General features: G+C 45.2%; 1 protein-coding gene across 3 annotated transcripts in view; it reads right to left on the minus strand.

Annotated features, from left to right (window-relative positions):
* Positions 1-17,443, minus strand: part of GJC2 (gap junction protein gamma 2) — a 111,371-nt gene that overhangs the window by 73,849 nt on the left and 20,079 nt on the right. For 2 of the 3 annotated variants that reach the window (XM_073629470.1, XM_073629471.1), the window contains exon 2: positions 16,632-16,740. The gene's annotated coding sequence lies outside the window, so the exon portion shown is untranslated. Of the gene's footprint in view, positions 1-4,392; positions 5,679-16,631; positions 16,741-17,443 lie in introns of those variants that run through there. The other variant, XM_073629472.1, reaches the window with a different exon arrangement.

Consider the following 17,443-nt stretch of genomic DNA (forward strand, 5'->3'; position numbering starts at 1 on the left):
GTCCATGTGATCTGCTGCGGCTGTCAATGTTATCTTAATGACGCCCCGAAACAGATCGCGAACTGCAGTGTGATTGCCAGAATCGCATCGCATGGGTGTGAACACCATTTCAGTGCGGCTGCGATGTGATTTCAGCCATACAAAATGTATGGCTGAAGTCGCACCGCACATACATGACATGTGATGCGTACGGGAAGGCGGTGTGATTCCTGTGCGATTCACATGTGGTGTCTGCATCGCACTAGTGTGAACCCAGGCAAACCCCCCCTCTTATTGGAATCGCATGGGTGTGGCAATCGCACTGCGTTTTGCAATCTGTTTCAGGGTGCCGTTAAGATAACTTTGACACCCGCAGCAGATCGCATGGACGTGCGGTGCGTCGCAGGGAAACGCAGCGCATCTTGTGGGTTTCCCGCATCGCGTTACTGTGAACCAGGGCTCAGTCTAATTTTGTTTCTTTGATCGATCGATTTAATGATCGTATTGATCGCATGTGGCCACTTTTAATGTTCCCACCAGATAATTAGGGTCAGCGCTGTACAGATCACACAATCGTATATCCTGCCCGATGGGAGAAGACAAAGCCTCAGTCTCCTCTATGGAGTCCCTCGGCCTCATCTGAGTCCAATTTCTTGCAGATTTTTTGTATTTATTCTTTTACTATAAAAGGGAAAAACTGGGGGGGGAGGGGAATCTTCCTACAAGTCAGAGCTGCGATCTCCAGCGGCTCCTCTCTCATAAATGTACGGCGTGTTCCCCAGACGCATCTTCTCCACTTCAGCTCCGGGGCATTTCTCTGACACTTCTAGTTACAATGTAACAATCAGCATTTCTTCTGCTAGAAAATTACTTAGAACTCCCAAACATTACAGATTTTTTTTTTTAAGAAGCAGAGGCCCTAGAGAATAAATTGATGGGTGTTCCAAATTTTTTTGGGGGGGATACACTTTTTTGAATCTTAATGCAAAAAACACAACACATAACCCAATTTTTTTGCAAAAACAAAAAGATGATGTTACGCCGAGTAAATAGATACCAAACATGTCACGCTTTAAAACTGGGAACGCCCGTGCTCTGTACTCTCCATAGGCAACACTTTAAAAGCTATTACAGGTAACTACTCTAAATTTACAGAGGAGGTTGGGGACTCTGATGGGGGCCCTGATGTGAGGGAGAACTCTGATGGGGACCCTGATGTGAGGGAGGACTCTGATGGGGGCCCTGATGTGAGGGAGGACTCTGATGGGGGCCCTGATGTGAGGGAGGACTCTGATGGGGACCCTGATGTGAGGGAGAACTCTGATGGGGGCCCTGATGTGAGGGAGAACTCTGATGGGGACCCTGATGTGAGGGAGAACTCTGATGGGGGCCCTGATGTGAGGGAGAACTCTGATGGGGACCCTGATGTGAGGGAGAACTCTGATGGGGACCCTGATGTGAGGGAGGACTCTGATGGGGGCCCTGATGTGAGGGAGGACTCTGATGGGGACCCTGAAATGAGGGAGAACTCTGATGGGGACCCTGATGTGAGGGAGGACTCTGATGGGGGCCCTGATGTGAGGGAGGACTCTGATGGGGACCCTGAAGTGAGGGAGAACTCTGATGGGGACCCTGATGTGAGGGAGAACTCTGATGGGGGCCCTGATGTGAGGGAGGACTCTGATGGGGGCCCTGATGTGAGGGAGGACTCTGATGGGGGCCCTGATGTGAGGGAGGACTCTGATGGGGACCCTGAAGTGAGGGAGAACTCTGATGGGGACCCTGATGTGAGGGAGAACTCTGATGGGGGCCCTGATGTGAGGGAGGACTCTGATGGGGGCCCTGATGTGAGGGAGGACTCTGATGGGGACCCTGAAATGAGGGAGAACTCTGATGGGGACCCTGATGTGAGGGAGGACTCTGATGGGGGCCCTGATGTGAGGGAGGACTCTGATGGGGACCCTGATGTGAGGGAGGACTCTGATGGGGACCCTGAAGTGAGGGAGAACTCTGATGGGGACCCTGATGTGAGGGAGAACTCTGATGGGGGCCCTGATGTGAGGGAGGACTCTGATGGGGACCCTGATTTAAAGGAGCACTCTGATGGGGATTCTGACGTGAGGAGAGACTTTTATAGGGACCCTGATATGAGGTGAGACTCTGAAGGGGACTGTAATGTAAAGAGGAACTCTAATGGGGACCCTTATGAAAGGAGGACTCTAATGGGGACCCTGAAGTAAAGTTCCTCATCAGTGAAAAGTTTGGAACACAAGACTATAAAATAGGTTTCAGGTGAATGGTGATGGGGCGCCTGAAGCGGTAGAAACCCCAAAAACAAAAATGCCATGTCATGCGGTAGCGATGGGCCCCCATTCACTTGATTGAGGGCGGTTGTGATGGGCCCCCATTCACTTGATTGAGGGCGGTTGTGATGGGCCCCCATTCACTTGATTGAGGGCGGTTGTGATGGGCCCCCATTCACTTGATTGAGGGCGGTTGCGATGGACCCCCATTCATTTGATAGAGGGTGGCTGCGGAGGGCCCCATTCACTTGATTGATTACTGCCCGCCGAACGCAACAGGGAGCTTAATTTTTGCTGTGGCCGCAGCATGTGTACATCCCAGTCCGATCGCCTTTGCAGCAAAGGGGGGCAATTGAGGGGGGCGTTGGGGGGTGGTGGTGGTTGAAAAAGCACAGCTCAACTGCTTATTTTTACCGACCTTCTACCACAAGTGTAAACTAGGCCTTACAGCCACGTGTTTTTTTTTTTTTCTCTTGGGATAAAGGTTTTGCATAAATGAATAAAAGCTGATCATTGCAAGCAGGGCCAGGACGGGGGGTGGGCAAGAGGGACACGGGGTGGGCGAGAGGGACACGGGGTGGGCGAGAGGGACAGGGGGTGGGCTAGAGGGACACGGGGTGAGCGAGAGGGACAGGGGGTGGGCGAGAGGGACACGGGGTGGGCGAGAGGGACACGGGGTGGGCGAGAGGGACAGGGGGTGGGCGAGAGGGACAGGGCATGGGCAAGAGGGACAGGGCGTGGGTGAGAGGGACAGGGGGTGGGTGAGGGGGTGGGTGAGAGGGACAGGGCATGGGCAAGAGGGACAGGGCGTGGGTGAGAGGGACAGGGGGTGGGTGAGGGGGTGGGTGAGAGGGACAGGGGGTGGGCGAGAGGGACAAGGGGTGGGTGAGAGGGACGCCTGCCCTGGGCCCAATGGTTTACTGTAGGGATGGGGGGGGGCGCCTTTCTTCTGTTACAAGGCTGACAGAGGTAGTGACAGCGGCAGTGATTTATGACAAGTGAGTGACTGCTGGGTGGGGACCTTGGGTGGGTGGGGGGTGTTGTAAAGGTTGGGGCACAATTTTGCAACTTTGCCCTGGGCTCTGGATGACCTCCTTCCAGCACTGATTATAAACACCCCTGTCAGTGGTAAATAGTTGGTCTTAACCCTCCAACTGCCATTTTTGCTGGACAGCTTGGCCTGTCAGAGGAAGTTGCAAAACAAAATGACTAACTGGCAGGATCACCAAGTGAAAATAAAGACCTAAAAATAAAAAAATAAAACTAATGCAGCCACCACATCTACATGCAATCTATTCCATTTTTCATGAATACCACTTTAGGTAAAGGAGGGGGGAGCAAAAAGGAAACATAAACCACTTCTACTATTAAGAAAAAAAAAAAGAAAAGAAAAAAAAGGAGTATGTAATAAACCAATAACGGAGACAAAGCTTCACAATTCTTTAAAGCAATACAAAAGAGTTTTGATATACTCCAGGCTCAGAGACTGTTGGGGGGACTACAAGCCCCAGCGTGCTGTCCTGTGCCACGCCATGCCCTCCATTTATTACAGAGGGGCGGCTGATTTACTAAAACCGGAGCGTGGAAAATCTGGTGCAGCTGTGCACGGTGGCCAATCAGCTTCCAGCTTTCTTTGTCGAACCTTCATTGAAGAAGCTGAAGTTAGAAGCTGATTGGCTACCCGGCACGGCGGCTCCATATTTCGTACCCTCCAGGTTCAGTAAATCTCTGTTTCGTCCGGTATCTTCGCCGCCTTCTCTTTTAATAGCCTTCACGCCAAGCTCAGCCGCCTGTAGGATCTCCGGGTTGAGCAACGCAATGTGTTTCTCATCAAAAAAAAAGCAGAATCAAAGCGGCTCCATTTGGCGCAGAGATCCTGCAAACGTGAGGCCAATACGGGGCTCGGGGCTAGGGAGGGGGGGGGGGGGTCTCGGGAATGAGCTATTTTTAAACGCACGAAAGAAAAAAGTCGAATTTATAGCCGGAGAAAGGGAAAGACCCCGTCCCGGAGAAGCTGAAGGCCAACAAATGATTTCCATCGTAAAAAAAAATAAAAATAAAGGTTATTTTACCGGGAAAAAAAAAAAAAAATGGTCAAGGTGGTACCTACTCAGAAAAATCCAGCCATGGCTCTTCGATGGGCCGCCCGCCTTCCCTCCAGATGCATGAAGAACAGCTCAGCCTTGACGAGTCCGGACGGCAGAAGTTCTCCGAACAATCATCTTCCTCTCGAGTTTCCTCCAGGACTGACGTTTTTTTTGTGTGTGTGAAGGAAGTTTGGTCTTCTTTTGGGTTTCTCTCGAAGGATTTGAGGATGTGGGGAGTTTGAGTCACGAACCCTCCCCTGTGCTGAATCACACTTTCTTCTGACCATCTCCCGTCTTCTTCAAAGGAGGATTAGCCCTCTTCTGCGTTGGGCTGCGACTCATTACGGCTTTCTAGACAGAGATGGGGGGGGGGGGCCCGGGGTGAATAAAACTAAAGCGTTTAGCTAAGCAAAATGAGAACGGCTGCGTGTAAAACCGGAGCCAGATTCCTCCAGACCCGGGACCTTCTTGGCATGAGGTGGCACAGGAAGAGCTGCCACGTTTCAACAAACGTTATTCGGCTGTTTTTTTAAAATGTAGGATTTTTTTTTTTTTTTTGGTGAGTTTCTTCTTGAAGACCAGGACTATTCTGACATGTAACAATCAGTATTTTTTGGTGGAAAATTACTTAGAATCTCCAAAAAGTATATATATTTTTTTTATGCAGAGGCCCTAGAGAATAAAATGATGGGCATGAGTTGGCACAGCAAAAGCTGCCACGTTTCAGCAAACATTATTCAGTCATTTATTGAAACAGAGTTTTTTTTTTTTGGTTAGTTTCTTCTACTATTCTGACATGTAAAAATCTGTATTTTTTTTTTTTTTTTACACTGATCCAGAGACGCCCTCCCAGAACTGGAAGCCCACTTTGTAGCCGTCTTTTGGCTATGGCATGGACAGGAAGCAGCTACATTTTTTTATTATTATTATTTATTTTATTTTAATTTTTTTTATTTTTACACTCTCTCTTTAAAAAAAATTTGATCCCTTTTATTTGCTGCCACAAGGAATATAAATATCCCTTATGATAGCAATAAGCAGTGATAATGTACTCTTTACGAGACATCTGGAGTCTATTAAATACCAGATCTCTCCTCTGCCCATAAAAGCATCAAATCGCACTGAGATCTGTTTGATCAGATGATTTCTGCAAGTCAAAAATTATTTGTTTACATGCTGGGGAAACCGGAAGTGACACAATATTCCGCACTTCCCACCATCCCTGTGCTGAGTTCCCAGGTCTGTACACCTGCTGTGCCCATTATGAGGGGTTCCCACCATCCCTGTGCTGAGTTCCCTGGTCTGAACACCTGCTGTGCCCATTATGAGGGGTTCCCACCATCCCTGTGCTGAGTTCCCAGGTCTGTACACCTGCTGTGCCCATTATGAGGGGTTCCCACCATCCCTGTGCTGAGTTCCCAGGTCTGTACACCTGCTGTGCCCATTATGAGGGGTTCCCACCATCCCTGTGCTGAGTTCCCAGGTCTGTACACCTGCTGTGCCCATTATGAGGGGTTCCCACCATCCCTGTGCTGAGTTCCCAGGTCTGTACACCTGCTGTGCCCATTATGAGGGGTTCCCACCATCCCTGTGCTGAGTTCCCAGGTCTGAACACCTGCTGTGCCCATTATGAGGGGTTCCCACCATCCCTGTGCTGAGTTCCCAGGTCTGTACACCTGCTGTGCCCATTATGAGGGGTTCCCACCATCCCTGTGCTGAGTTCCCTGGTCTGAACACCTGCTGTGCCCATTATGAGGGGTTCCCACCATCCCTGTGCTGAGTTCCAGCCGCCACTAGATCTAAAACTAACCTATCTAGCCCTGCAAAGAAGAAATCAGTATACATACCTTTTCTGAAACCAATCCGACCCGATCCAACGCTGAGCTGTCAGCTGCGGCTTCACTGTGGAGGTGGGTGCAGAGGAGGCAGCCGACAGCGGAAGACCCCATAGTAAGTCTATAAATGACGTCACTCCCCATTCATTTCACAGCCATTGTCGGCCGTGTCCTCTACAGAGCTTTCGCCGCTGGAGACCGGACCGGAGTGGCTTCAAAAAAGGTATGTATACCGATATTTTCTTTACAGGGCTAGATAGGTGAGTGTTGGATCGTGGATGTCTGTACATGCAGGGATTTTAGTGTTCGGCTGGACTTCTACATTAAAGGGGTTGTAAAGGTTCGTGTTTTTTCACCTTAATGCATCCTACGCATTATGTTTTACTCACCTGACCCCTCGAACTTGTCCCACGGGGACGCGCCGTCTCTCTGCCCGGGGTTCTCGGCTGTTGATTGGACAGATTGATAGCAGCGCAGCCATTGGCTCCCGCTTCTGTCAATCAAATCCAATGACCAGGGGGGCGGGGCCGAGTCATGCATTCGGCGTCTATGGACGCTGGAATTGGGAGCGCGCCCGCAAGGTAACCCCCCCCAGGGGAGAGCGCTTCACCCAGGGGGTTATCTTAAGTGGGGAGGAGCCGAGACAGCCGCCGAGGGACCCCAGAAGAGGAGGTTCGGGGGCCACTCTGTGCAAAACTAGCTGCACAGTGGAGGTAAGTATAACATGTTTGTTATTTAAAAAAATAAAAAATTTACTTTAGTGTCACTTTAACCACTTCAATACCGGGAACTTAGACACCTTCCTGCCCAGGCCAATTTTCAGCTTTGAGCGCTGTTGCAATTTGAATGACAATTGCGTGGTCATGCTACACTGTACACAAACGTTTTTTTAATCATTTTTTTGCCCACAAATAGAGCTGTCTTTTGGTGGTATTTGATCACCTCTGCAATTTTTATTTTTTGCGCAACAAATAAAAAAAGACCAAAAATTTTGAAAAAAAAAAACAAGTTTTTTCTTTGTTTCTGTTACTTTTTTTGTAAATAAGTACATTTTCTTCTTCAATGATGGGCACTGATAGGTGGCACTGGTATGCGGCACTGATGGGCACTCATAGGTGGCACTGATGGGTACTTATGGGTGGCACTGATAGGTGGCACGGATGGGCACTGATAGGTGGGAACTGATGGGCACGGATGGGCACTGATAGGTGGCACTGATGGGCACTGATGGGTGGCACTGATTGGTGGCATTGCTGGGCATCCCTGTTTTGTAATGTGCCACAGAGGTGCCAGTCAGTGCCCATTTGTGGGCACTGATTGGCATATTGTGGGTATATTTTTTCACATGTGGATGGCCATGGGGGATGTACCTGGCCATCCACATGCTGGGGGCTTCCCTGGTGGTCCTGGGGGCTTCCCTGGTAGTCCAGTGTGGGCATCTGAGGGGGGGGCTGTGCTGATAAACAATCAGCGCAGACCCCCCCTGTCAGGAGAGCCGCCGATCGGTTGTCCTCTACTCGCGTCTGTCAGACGCGAGTGGGGAAAAGCCGATCAACGGCTCTTCCTGTTTACATCGTGATCAGCCGTGATTGGACACAGCTGATCACGTGGTAAAGAGCCTATGCCGGTGTAGTGTCACATATGGCGACCCATCACATTTGGCTACCCGCTGAAGTGCGCATGCGCGACGCCGCCAAATGCGTTCCAACACTTTTGCGACACAGTAAAACCGTCAGATAGTGTGACGGAACTGACGTTGAACTGCGCTTGTGCAGTTATTATGTGGCTCCACCCCTAAGTCCAGGTTCAAGCCCCACCATCCAAGTGGACATAGAGTTAGAATATAATTATGCCGAGCGAAGCGAGGCTGTGCCCGAAGCATGGCAAGTGAAGCGAGCCCGCGAGGGGCCCTGCTGCAAAGTGGCTTAAACCTGGACTTAGCGGTGGAGCCGCTTTTACTGTGCTGTTTTGTCATAAAAGTGTTGGAACGCATATGGCGGCGTCGCGCATGCGCACTCCAGTGGGTAGCCAAATGCGATGGGTCCCCATATGTGACGCTACACAGTAGGCTCTTTACCGAGATCGGTGTAGTGGTGTGTCAGACTGACACACCGCACCACCGATCACCGCGATGCATGTCCACACGGGAGTGCGGCGCCCAGTCAGGATAACTGAACCACCGCCTGGCCATCATTCTGCTATAGACCGGGCGGGAAGTGGTTAAGAATCTGTGGTGGAACTCATGCTGTGTTATCGTATTGCTTTACAATTAAAGATCTGTCTTTTATCTCTTCTGGTTTGTGTACGTGGCAGGCATGTAGAAATGACCCTGTGAGGATCTGTCATTTCACGGTTGGAAGCCTGGAGGCTACCTCTGCCCATTTGCTATTGAGGCCTTGGGGACCAAAGCTGCCATTTCATCATTGGGACCTGAAGGCTACATCTGTCATTTCCATTGAGGACTGGAGACCATTGCTGCTATTTCACCAGTGAATCTGGAGGCCACCTTTGCCATTTCACCACTGTGTTCTGGAAACCACCACTGCAAATTCACTATTGTAAATTGGAGGCTACCTCTGCCATTTCACCATTGAGACCCAGAGGCCACCTTTTCCATTTCACCATTGAGACCTGGAGGCCACTGCTACCATTTCACCATTAAGACCTGAAATCCACCTCTACCATTTCCCATTGAGACCTGGAAGCCACTTCTGCCGTTTCACCACCAAGACCTGGAAGCCACTTCTGCCGTTTCACCATTAAAACCTGGAAGCCACTTCTGCCGTTTCACCACCAAGACCTGGAAGCCACCTCTGCAGATTCACTATTGTATATTAGAGGCTACCTCTGCCATTTCACCACTGAATCCTAAAAGCCACCTCTGCCTTTCCACCACTGAGACCTGGTGGCCATCTCTCACATTTTATCTTTGTGGCCCAGGGTGCCTTCAGTCATTTGTAAGTTCTTTTTCCTTCGCCTCCTAATTTACATTCTACTGCAGGAGTTTCCAGAATGGTGAAGAGTCTCCACAACCAATGACTGAAAGTTTATTTTCTTCAGTAAAAAGGGAATGGACCTTTTGCCAGCCAGGCACTAACTCGGAGATCCGGAAAAAACCTGATCGGGTTCAGTTGGGCACCATTGACAATGCAAGCAAATTAATTATTCACTGAAAGTGGTGAGATATTTCCCTGTCTGTGGCTAGAACCGATGAGAATCTCAGACATCTAGAGGACTACAATGGTGCATACTAGGCGAACATCCCTTCATCATGCTCAGCAGGTATTGTGTAATAAAGTGTAGACACACAGAGCTGCTACAGACAGAAGTATTGTCTGCCGGTTACCAGGGCTCTGCTTCTGTAACATCTGCAGGAGCTATTCATTATCCTCATTGCCCTCATCCCCAGGAGCTGCATAACCTAAACATAGCAGGGAGCCTAAATATAGTGCGCAATAACAGGAACCCAACGGCCTTCCGATATGTCTCCATCTCTTTGTTCGCAAACCTCTGGAAGGCACAAAGGAATGAGCAAGGTGTGTGAAAATGTTCACGTTCAAAGAACTTCAGCACAGAGGAAAGGGAAGGCAGTAAAGGCAGCTGGGATGGCCAAGGGCATGTAGACCTCTTCAGACCACCCTTAGCCTTGAATTCCCACGACTTCCAAGACAAGATTTCCTATTTTTGTTTTTTGGTGTGGTGAGCAAAATATTTCGGCACAAATTCTTTATACCATAACAGGCCCCCAAATTGTCACTGAATATGTGCACAAAAAAAAGGTACCCACCAGTGCAGTGGGACTTTAAGGGCAACTCAAATATTAAATCTAAATATATAATAACATATAAAGTTTTATTAATTACAGAGATAATAAATCGGTGCATACATCACCATTAGAAAATATGACAAACACAATAAAATCGTGACTGTTTGTGGAACTAAATGTTGTAGTGATTGTCTCTTCTCATTAATCACTACAACATTTAGTTCCACAAAACACAAAGTAGGGCAGCCAGGAGGCAGAAAAAATGTGGTTCAACTGCCTATTTTTTACCACCCCTAATCATCCTGCAAAAACGACATGTACGTCTGCTCTGTGTGAATTATCCAGCACTAATGTGTTCATTTAAGGGATTTTTCGCAAAATGTATAAAGTTGCAAATGAGGCAAAATTGACAACTGGGGAATTCAGCTCAAAGGAGTTCTATTGGGGTGAGGTCAGGACTCTGTGCAGGCCAGTCAAGTTCCTCCACCCTAAACTCGCTTATCCAAGGCTTGCACAGAGTCCTGACCTCAACCTGATAGAGCAACTTTGGGATGAATTAAAGAGGAGACTGCGAGCCAGGCCTTCTCATCCAACATCAGTGCCTGACCTCACAAATGCTCTTCTGGAAGAATGGTCAAACATTCCCATAGACACCCTCCTAAACCTTGTGGACAGCCTTCCTAGAAGAGTGGAAGCTGTTATAGCTGCAAAGGGTGGGCCAACTCAATATTGAACCTTACCGACTAAGACTGGGATGCCATTAACCACTTAAGCCCCGGACCATTTGGCTGGCCAAAGACCAGAGCACTTTTTGCGATTCGGCACTGCGTCGCTTTAACTGACAATTGCACGGTCGTGCAATGTTGCTCCCAAACAAAATTGACGTCCTTTTTTTCCCACAAATAGAGATTTCTTTTGGTGGTATTTGATCACCTCTGCGGTTTTTATTTTTTGCGCTATAAACAAAAAAATACCGACAATTTTGAAAAAAAAACGCATTATTTTTTACTTTTTGCTATAATAAATATCCCCAAAAAATATATCAAAATTTTTTTCCCTCAGTTTAGGACGATACGTATTCTTCTACATATTTTTGGTAAAAAAAAAAAATCGCAATAAGCATTTATTGATTGCTTTGCGCAAAAGTTATAGCGTCTACAAAATAGGGGATAGTTTTATAGCATTTTTATTAATTTTTTTTTTTTTTTACTAGTAATGGCGGCGATCTGCGATTTTTATCATGACTGCGACATTATGGTGGACACATCAGACACTTTTGGCACTATTTTGGGACCATTGTCATTTATACAGCGATCAGTGCGAATAAAAATGCATTGATTACTGTGTAAATGTGACTGGCAGTGAAGGGGGTTAACCACTAGGTGGCGCTGTAGGGGTTAAGTGTGTCCTAGGGAGTGATTCTAACTGTGGGGGGGGGGGCTGTGTGTGACATGACACTGATCACCGCTCCTAAACACAGGGATCGGTGATCAGTGTCCTGTCACTAGGCAGAACGGGGAAATGCTTGTTTACATCAGCATTTCCCCGTTCTTCCTCTCTGTGAGACGATCGCGGGTATCCACGCGCACTTCGAGCCTGCGGGACCCGCGATCACACTCACGGAGCTTGCGGCAGGCGCATGCGCGATGGCACGGCAGCAAATTTAAAGGGACGTACCTGTACGCCCATTTGCCTGTCCGTGCCATTGTGTGGACGTATATATACATGCGGCGGTCGGCAAGCGGTTAAAGTTCACGAGCATGTAAAGGCAGGTGTCCCAATACTTTTGGTAATATAGTGTATATACAGTCGTGTGAAAAAGTATTTGCCCCCTTCCTGATTTTTTTATTTTTTTTTGCATATTTCTCACACTTAAATGATTCAGCTCATCAAACTCATTTTATTATTACACAAAGATAACCCGAGTAAATCCAAGATGCAGTTTTTAAATTATTATTTCATTTATTAAGGGAAAAAAGATGTTAAAACCTGCCTGGCCCCATGTGAAAAAGTCATTGCCCCCTCCCATACTGAATCATGAATGAACTGTGATTAACCTCAATTTTCTGGAAAGCTGAGTTAAATTTCACTTGCCACACCCAGGCCTGATTACTGCCAGACCTGTTGAATCAAGAAATCACATAAATAGAAGCTGTCTGACAAAGTGAAGCACACTAACAGATCACAAAAAGCCACACGTCACGCCACAGTCTAAAAAAATTCAAGAACAAATTAGAAACAAAGTAATGTATCGGTCTAGGAAGGGTTTCAAAGCCATTTCTAAGGCTTTGGACCTCCAGTGAACCACGGGGAGAGCCATTATCCACAAATGGAGATAACTTGGAACAGTGGTGGACCTTCCCAGGAGTGGACGGCCTACAAAAATGACTCCAAGAGCATGACGACGACTCATCCAGGTCATAAAAGAACCCAGAACATCATCTAAAGAACTGCTGGCCTCTTGTACCTCAGGTAAGGTTCACGATTCAACAATAAGAAAGAGACTGGGCAAAAAAATGGCATCCATGGGAAAGTTCCAAGGCCAAAGCCACTGCTGACCAAAAAAGAACACAAAGGCTCATCTCACATTTACCAAAAAACATCTTGATTGTCCCCATGACTTTTAATATTCTGTGGACTGATGAGACAAAAAATGTAACTTTTTGGAAGCTGTGCGTCCCGTTACATCTGGCATAAAATGAATACAGCATTTCATAACAGGAACATCAACAGTCAGACATGGTGGTGGTAGCGTGATGGTCTGGGGCTGCTTTGCAGCTTCAGGTCCTGGACGACTTACCATAATTGACAGAACCATGAATTCTGAGCTCTACCAGAAAATCCTGAAGGAGAATGTCCGGCCTTCAGTTCGTGACCTCAAGTGCACTTGGGTTATGCAGCAGGACAAATAACAGCAAGTCCACCTCCAAATGGTTCAAACAAAGCAAAATTTTGGTTTTGGGGTGGCCTAGTCAAAGCCTACTGAGATGCTGTATCCTGACCTTACACAGGCTGTTCATGCTGGAAAACCCTCCGATGTGCCTGAATTGAAACAATTCTGCAAAGAAGAGTGGGCCAAAATTGCTCCACAGCGATGTGAAAGACTCATTGCCAGTTATCGCAAACTCTTGATTGCAGTTGTTGCCGCCAAGGGTGGCGCAACCAGTTATTAGGTTTAGGGGGGCAATTACTTTTTCACATAAAGCCAGGCAGGTTTGGACAGCTTTTTGTTGCCTTAATCAATGAAACCAGCATTTAAAAACTGCATTTTGTATTTACTCGGGTTATCTTTGTGTAATAATAAATGTTGTTTGATGGTCCGATTCAGCTAAGTGTGACAAATATGCAAAACAAATAAAAAAATCAGAAAGGGGCAAATACTTTTTCACAGCATTGTGTATATTATAATATATTTTTGTAAATATTTTCTTCTATCTTTTCATGTGACAACACTGAAGAAATGACACTTGTCTACAATGTAAAGTAGTGAGTGTACAGCTTGTATAACAGTGTAAATTTGCTGTCCCCTCAAAATAACTCAACACACAGCCATTAATGTCTAAACCGCTGGCAACAAAAGTGAGTACACCCCTAAGTGAAAATGTCCAACTTGGGCCCAAAGTGTCAATATTTTGTGTGGCCACCATGATTTTCCAGCACTGCCTTAACCCTCTTGGGCATGGAGTTCACCAGAGCTTCACAGGTTGTCACTGGAGTCCTCTTCCACTCCTCCATGACGACATCACGGAACTGGTGGATGTTAGAGACCTTCACCTTCCATTTGAGGATGCCCCACAGATGCTCAATAAGGTTTAGGACTGGAGACATGCTTGGCCAGTCCATCACCTTTACCTTCAGCTTCTTTAGCAAGGCAGTGGTCATCTTGGAGGTGTTTGGGGTCATTATCATGTTGGAATACTGCCCTGCGGCCCAGTCTCTGAAGGGGGGGATCATGCTCTGCTTCAGTATATCACAGTACATGTTGGCATTCATGGTTCCCTCAATGATCTGTAGCTCCCCAGTTCCGGCAGCACTCATGCAGCCCCAGACCATGACACTCCCACCACCATGCTTGACTGTAGGCAAGACACACTTGTCTTTGTACTCCTCACCTGGTTGCCTCCACACACGCTTGTCACCATCTGAACCAAATAAGTTTATCTTGGTCTCATCAGACCACAGGACATGGTTCCAGTAATCCATGTTCTTAGTCTGCTTGTCTTCAGCAGGCAGGCTTTCTTGTGCATTATCTTTAGAAGAGTCTTCCTTCTGGGACAACAGCCATGCAGACCAATTTGATGCAGTGTGCGGCGTATGGTCTGAGCACTGACAGGCTGACCCCCCACCCCTTCAACCTCTGCAGCAATGCTGGCAGCACTCATACGTCTATTTCCCAAAGACAACCTCTGGATATGACGCTGAGCATGTGACCTCAACTTCTTTGGCCGACCATGGCGAGGCCTGTTCTGAGTGGAACCTGTCCTGTTAAACCGCTGTATGGTCTTGGCCACCGTGCTGCAGCTCAGTTCCAGGGTCTTGGCAATCTTCTTATAGCCTAGGCCATCTTTATGTAGAGCAACAATTCTTTTTTTCAGATCCTCAGAGAGTTCTTTGCCATGAGGTGCCATGTTGTACTTCCAGTAACCAGTATGAGAGAGTGAGAGCGATAACACCAAATTTAACACACCTGCTCCCCATTCACACCTGAGACCTTGTAACACTAACGAGTCACATGACACCGGGGAGGGAAAATGGCTAATTGGGCCCAATTTGGACATTTTCACTTAGGGGTGTACTCACTTTTGTTGCCAGCGGTTTAGACATTAATGGCTGTGTGTTGAGTTATTTTGACGGGACAACAAATTTACACTGTTATACAAGCTGTACACTCACTACTTTACATTGTAGCAAAGTGTCATTTCTTCAGTGTTGTCACATGAAAAGATAGAAATAAAGATTTACAAAAATGTGAGGGGTGTACTAACTTTTGTGAGATACTATATATACATACATACGTACATACAATGCCCATACATATACCTCCTCCTCCTTGAATGTTTCCATGTTTCTTTTGTTTTTTAACTAGTTAACAAAAATGACAAAATGACAGTGTCAAAGTCTAATTTAATTAAATTGAAACATTTTCATTGACTGAAGTTTCATTGCATAAGTCTACACTCACTTTAATATGACAGGAATCATTACTGATGCTTGGCTCACCAATGCAGGTGGACACTCTAACTTAGAAGAGATGTCAACGGCACCATTTTTTGAAAATCTGAAGTATTCAAAAACACCGATCTTGGTGTTTTTGAATAAATAAATTAATAAATGCTGAAAATGCTATTTTTTTTCATTAAAAAAAAAAATGGCAGACTTGATGGACCATTTTTTTTTTTTTCTGCCACCACTCTTTTAGGTTAGAGAGTTTACCTGCATTGGTGAGCTAAGCATCAGGAATAATCCCTGTGTGTCATATAATAAAAGAGGGTGTAGATTTATGCAATGTCATTTTTGTGTTTTCGGTCAATTAATATGCTTTAATTAAACTAAATTAGACTTGTTCTCCCTGTGACATCTTTGACATTTCATTTCTGTTAATCGGTCTAAAAAAAAAAAAATTAAAACTTCCAAGGAGGTATGTGTATGGGCATTTACTGTATCTATCTAGCTATACAGGAAAAAAAATGAAAAAGAAGAAAATAAATAAATAAATTAATAATAATAATAATAATAATAATTATATATATATATAATTATTATTATTATTATTATTATTATTATTAATGTATTTATTTATGTGTTTGTATATATATATATATATATATATATATATATACAAACACACACACAGTATATATATATATATATATATATATATGGAAGAAAATAAATAAATAATTTTTTCTTTTTTTTCCTTTTATATATATATATATATATATATATATATATATATATATATATATATATATATATACTGTGTGTCTGTATATATATATATATATATATATATATATATATATATATATATACAGACACACAGTATATATATAAAAAATATATATATAAAAATAATTATATATTGTTATTGTTATTATTCTTATTATACAGGGTTTATATAGCGCCAACAGTAAGCGAAGTGCTTTACAACATGAGGGCAAACAGTACAATACAATTCAATACAGGAGGAGGATCAGAGGGTCCTGCTCGTTGGTGCTTTATATATATATATATATATATATATATATATATATATATATATATACATACATATACACACACAGTATATATATATATATATACACACACACACACACACACACTATATATATATATATATATATATATATATATATATATATAATTTTTTTTTGTAATTTTAAAATTTTTTTTTACTTTCTTTTTTTTTTTTTTTTACTTTTTTTGGACTATAGATCTCTGTTTGTCCTAAGCATGTTTGAAACCATTTACTGCTGACTGCGCCCCTACCTCTACATTGCTACTCAAAAATGCTGAATCACTTTAACCCTTCCCCCCCTCCCCACACACACAATCATTCCTGTCCCGGTACGGCTCTGATTTGCTAACACAACAATAATAATAATTATAATATTAAAAATAATAATTATAATATTAAAAAATAATAATAATAAATTGTTACCTTTTCGCTCAGAAGAAAAAAAAATAAAGGCGATATTTTTTAAACCCTCGTTCTTCTCACAGCATCCCCTGCCAGGAACGGACGTGTGTCGGGCTGGAGGTGACCAGATCTGGGGACACAACAAGAGAAGACAATTGATTATTATTGTCACCCGGGGCCACCGTCCTCTTAGTGCAAGGAACGTCACGTCAGGACCCTCAATGACCCCATTGTACCCGGGGAATGGGATGATTGTGTCAGGGGGATAAACCACAAAGGACAGAGTCAAGTGACGCCGTGTTCCAGGACAAACTTTGACAAATAAAAAAATCCTAAAATCAGTGCACTGCTGACCATCCAGAACTCTCCTGTGTGCTCCTCTCTGATGTAGTTTCACTTGTTCCCGGGACCTGATCTTCCCTGGCATTACAGAGGAATGTTGGATAATGTCGGGGGCCCTGACTATGGATAATCAATAGTATTGATTAGGAAATATCAACCATCAAATATCATTGATTAGGATCAATAAACACTCAGGGGTTAAATAATAATACACAACATCAAAATCAGAATACTTTATTAGTACCAAAGTGAAATTTTTGAATGAATGATTTTTTTTCATAAGTAGGAAGGCCAGTATGGTGGCCTGAATTTATGGGAGGAGCCCGGGGGGTATTTAAGCAGCCCGCTCACCTGTGGTGCTTGTCGGTTTCCTGTGCGCGATATATGTCACTAGGCCGACTATTCCGATTTCAGCGTTCGCAAATACTTGGCTCACAAGTTCCCGCATTCGTGATCTCCGTGCCCGAGAGTTTTTGAAGTCCGCGTTTACC

This window comes from Aquarana catesbeiana, linkage group LG05, assembly GCF_042186555.1.
Source record: "Aquarana catesbeiana isolate 2022-GZ linkage group LG05, ASM4218655v1, whole genome shotgun sequence".
Lineage (NCBI taxonomy): Eukaryota > Metazoa > Chordata > Amphibia > Anura > Ranidae > Aquarana > Aquarana catesbeiana.